Genomic DNA, 4,982 nt, shown 5'->3' with positions numbered 1-4,982 from the left:
TAAGGAGACCCAAACGATTCAGAACACGATCCCCTGGAGTACATTATATTGTCTTCGTAGAGTATTTGGCCCAAACATACCCACAACTAGAGCGCGGTGTACGCCCAGGACTGGCCACATTAAGAGACCCATCAGTAAGAAAGGTGTGGGTGGAAGTTTTTGCCTTTGCAATTAGTGATTACTTGATCCGCGGGCTTAAGAGCATTGACAATACTAATACAGTAATGCACTTCTTTGTGCATTCCAGCTGGGCAACTGTATCTTCAAGCTGCAAGGACCAAGCAGAGTAAGTGGAAATGAGTGAAACAATAAAGAACATTATCATTATGTCATGTGTATTACTTCCCAGTGGATTGATGGGATTCATATGTTGGCAGTTATATGTTGCTGTTAGCACTACCACTGTACCCTCTACAAACATTCCCCCAACCCATGCAGGTGGAACGACCATGTCAGGTGGACGAGAGAACATTGCTGATAGAGAGGTAAGTACAGTGTTGACAGAGACATGAAGGGTGTAGATATGTAACACACTGCAAACACTGAAAAGAGCATGGGAAACTCTAGCCTCTGGACCAGAGTATTATAATATCATCAAAAAACAGAAAAGATATGTCCAGAGAAAAGTATATTTAGAAAAAATGTATCAAAATGTATTTAAAGTGATACAAAAATTGAAGACTAGTGAATAAATCACAGAAAATTATTATACACTGATCATTTTAACATAGCAAAACAGCAGCAATAATATGCCAAAAATCGGCTAAAACATCATCATTCATACTGAACATACATGGTGCATTCATTCACACACAACTCATCATACTGTGGCATACATCCAAAGTACTAAAAGACACAAAAAACATGCTAAGAACCAATGGGGAAAAGGAATTCATAACTAGTCCCCATAATGACACACATTATTGCGATGTTTACAAACAATAGAAATAATTCATAGACAATCTATTGTCAGGATGGATAGAAAGAACAGATACAAAGATCACATCCCTGTAGAATTTATCTCTCGACCGGTTTCGACGTGTAGTGGTGGTTAACTGAACGTCTTCCTCAGGAGGTGGGTGTTACCATTCTGTAAAACAAGTACACAAAAGCAATTATACACTACTACATGAAAAGTCTTTGCCGACTGCCTGCAACATACAATTGAAAAAGAGAAAAAGAGCTGCTGCTAGCAGCCTGAGTTATTAAAAACAATTAAGGACCGTGCATACCATAACGAAAATAAGCATATACGGCCTCCGCTACAACAGCTGTGTAGACCGTAACAAGAGGGTAAGTGACTCCCAAAAGAGAACCATGCAACATGAAAAAGAACCTTCAGTACCATGGTGAATCGGCAACAAAAATATATATATATATAATAATATATATCTTAATATCGGAATAGCCTGACCAATGACAATGTCTGTGTCTAAAAAGGACTCGTAGTGAACTAACCTGATGAAAACCTAGCTGCTGAAACAACCTATGCAGTGTAGTGTGACCAGTCACGCCATACAATTCAGGACTAAAACATGACCTGAAACAAGACCAGAATGCACTAGATCAGGTAAATAAAAACCTGGGTTCAAAGTGGAGTGCCTATAATTAAGGCAAAAATAATAGCTCACCTGAAGGGCGCCCCATGCAATTTAAGGAGATCCAGAGCTGCATGTATTTAAAAAGTGAAGAGGCAGCACAGTTAGCCTCAGCATTCAACACCGTCTGCGGATCACTGAAAAAATGGCAAAAGAACTCCATTACAATGTTAAATGGCAAGCGGTGTCCCACGGCTTACCAGAATATAAAGGCACTGCATGAAATGCATCTAAAGACCTCAAATAAAATGGAAGGAAGCCTGCAGACAACCCCACCACTCTGGGGTAGCCAAGAGGTGTTTAAATGTAAATACACGAAAAGCCCAATAAATCAAATGGAGCTGCAAACACAAATACAATGTGAAAGTAAGCTCTGAGGCAAATAGCAGCAGTCTAAGATAAACGGTGCTATGTTTAAATTTAAATACATGAAATGCCAAATAAATCAATTGGAGCGGCTCGCACACTTGAAATGTGAAAGTGAGCTCAAAGGTAACTAGCAGCAGTCTAAGAGGAGGTGCTGCGAAGTTAATTGTGCAGAGGAATGAAGCTTAAAAGCTATTAACATTAAGTGAAGGCTGGCCACACGCTTACCTTCAGAACGGTTGCCGTATAATGAAATTGACCAGCAAAGAGGGAGAACAGATGGTAATCTCTTTGTTCCAAACTAATTGTAAATTCAAAACGCTACGCATGCGTGTAGGGACCTACACGAAGTGGCTGGCTACAGCCAATAGTACACAAAAGCTTTTTTAAAAGCAAAGCAAAAAACTGACTACGCATGTCAGCAAGTGCTGTTAATAAAGAGAACCCACGAGCAAAACAAGGCGCAAGTATTGCAGCCCAAATTAAAAGAAAATAATGATGAAAGACGCCGCAGCTGATAGAAAAAATAATAAATAAAGACTGAAACTGGATGTACATGAGACTGAAAAGCAGCATAAATAAATTATGGGCTGCCGGCATCACACCAAGTGAATTCTGGGAGTTGTAGTCCAGCTTGGGCACAGTGTACAGTCCAACAGTTTACTAATTGGTTTTGAAATATTACAGAACCATGTAACAGGCACCATATCTCTAACCAATTCTGGAACTACTATGCAATGACTCAAAGAGTGTTTATAGAACAGAGATAGACAAAAAGGGTGGTAAGAAAGCTTTGGCTGAAAAGGAAATAATCTAATGTAAATAGTGTTAAATAAATGATGTGAAATAAAAAACGGTGTGAAATAAAAAACGGAAGCCAACCGCAAAGATGACACCAGCTAGCCTCAGTACTCTAATAAAAGCAAAGGATTGTGTCAATTAAACTGAATAGCTAAACAGTCATAATAGCCATGCAGGGCAAATAGAGAAATACAGAACATGCTCGCTAGCGACTATTGAAGTCCCATGACTCCAATGTGTTAAGGCCTTTGTGGAGTGTTTTTAAATTAAAAACCCACATTTGTTCCTTGTAGGACAATTTATTAGCCAGTTGTATTGTGTAATTGGCAAAACATTTTTCTAAACAAAACCAGATTAAAGAGTCTGGGTTGTGTCCCATTTCTACGCAATGAATCACTAGTGGAGCCGAAAGGTTGCGTGTTCTGATTTTGGACCGATGCAAATAGACTTCCGTATCCAGGAAAGAAAGGCTGAAAAGAAGAAATCCAGGGGAAATCCCTCCAAGGTGTCCTTTGAGAGTACCGTCAGAACGGACACACACCCAGGCTCAGTCACAGAACCAGAACCCATGCAGGTAGGAGCCTTCCGTTGACCCATATCCCCGCAAGAAAGGATGAGAAGGATTCATAAGGGGTTGTGTATATATTGTGCTTCGGACAAACATTTGGTTAGGGAATGTCCTCTAGCCCCCCCTCGGCGTTCGGGAAACGCCAGCTCCCGATCGTAGATGGAGCAGAGCTTCAGTAGAGAGATGTTTGCTCCACATCAATTCCATCCTTGAACTCTCCTGGACAAAACAAATTGGTCATACTACAGGTATTTCTATCACCCTCCAAGAGCAAGACCTATCCCATTTTGGCCTTGGTAGACTGCGGAGCAATGGGGATCTTCATTGATCATGATTGGGTTGGTAGTCACCAGATTCCGTACGAGACACGAAGTACCTTGCAGCCTGTGGAAGCCATCGACGGAAGACCCCTCACTTCAGGGCCCATAACCCTGCAGACCAAGGAGATCCAGCTCTCAATAAATCACCATCAAGAGCTGATTAGGTTCAACATCATTAAGTCAGCCCACTACCCCATGGCATTGGGTATGCCCTGGTTACAAAAACATAATCCGTATATCAACTGGACAGCAGGATCACTATTCCTAGGCTCGATTATCGTGGCCTAAATCAATGCACCCTCAAAGACCGATACCCACTACCCTTGATTTCAGATATCCTGGAAGCCGTAAGAGACGCGGTAATATTCACCAAGTTGGATCTCCGGGGTGCCTATCATTTGATCCGTATCCGGGAAGGAGACGAGTGAAAAACTGCCTTTAGAACACCCTTTGGCCATTACGAATACCTGGCCATGCCCTTTGGACTAGCTAATGCCCCGGCAGTCTTCCAACGTTTCATGGATAGGGTGTTCTCTGACATGTTGTTCCTCTTTGTCATTGTATATTTGGATGACATATTGATCTTTTCCAAGGACCCTCAAAAGCATGAAGAACACGTAAAGGCAGTTCTACAAAGACTCTGTGAACACCAACTCTTAGCCAAACCCGAAAAATGCTTGTTTCACGTTACCTCTGTTCACTACCTAGGATTTATCCTTAGCCCAGAGGGAATTGTTATGGACCCTTCAAAGGTAAAGGCCATTCTGGCATGGCCTGCTCCCACGTCCGTGAAACAAGTTCAATCCTTCCTGGGACTTGCCAATTTCTACCGAAAGTTCATATCCACCTTTTCCGAGATTGTTCAACCGATCGTTGCTCTCTTAAAGAAGGACACCCCTTTTATCTGGTCCACACAGCAAGACACAGCGTTCCAGCGTTTGAAGACCGAGTTTACACAAGCTCCCATCTTAGCCCAACCCGACATAAGCCGACCATTTCTAGTGGAAAAGGATGCCTCTAATTACGCCATAGGAGCAGTGTTGAAACATAAATTAGAAGATAAGCTGGAACACCCCATTGCTTATCTTTCACGAACCCTGACTCCGAGTGAAACACACTACTCTGTCCTGGCAAAGGAATTGTTAGCCATCCGCCAAACCTTCACTGAATGGCGGCATCTACTTCTGGGAGCTAGACATCCAGTCCAAGTCCGTACGGACCTTCGGAATCTTCAGATTCTACAGTCATTGGAATGTAGAAATAGTCATCAGGTGCGTTGGGCCTACTTTTTTGCCCAGTACCAGTTCCACATCACTCAAGCCCCTGAAT

General features: G+C 42.2%; 1 long non-coding RNA gene across 1 annotated transcript; it reads right to left on the bottom strand.

Moving 5' to 3' along the window:
* Nucleotides 1–668: 668 nt before the first annotated feature.
* LOC138515455 (uncharacterized) lies at nucleotides 669–2,272 on the bottom strand. The gene is made up of 3 exons (XR_011282012.1): nucleotides 2,193–2,272; nucleotides 1,632–1,735; nucleotides 669–1,090 (listed from the first exon to the last, which is right to left on the bottom strand). It is a non-coding gene; the product is annotated as an uncharacterized lncRNA (long non-coding RNA).
* Between the last annotated feature and the right edge of the window lie 2,710 nt (nucleotides 2,273–4,982).

The sequence above is a fragment of the Ambystoma mexicanum genome, chromosome 6q (genome assembly GCF_040938575.1).
Source record: "Ambystoma mexicanum isolate Mex_15411 chromosome 6q, UKY_AmexF1_1, whole genome shotgun sequence".
NCBI lineage: Eukaryota > Metazoa > Chordata > Amphibia > Caudata > Ambystomatidae > Ambystoma > Ambystoma mexicanum.
Note: the sequence above shows the minus strand (reverse complement) of the source record. Positions and strands in the feature narration are given on the sequence as shown.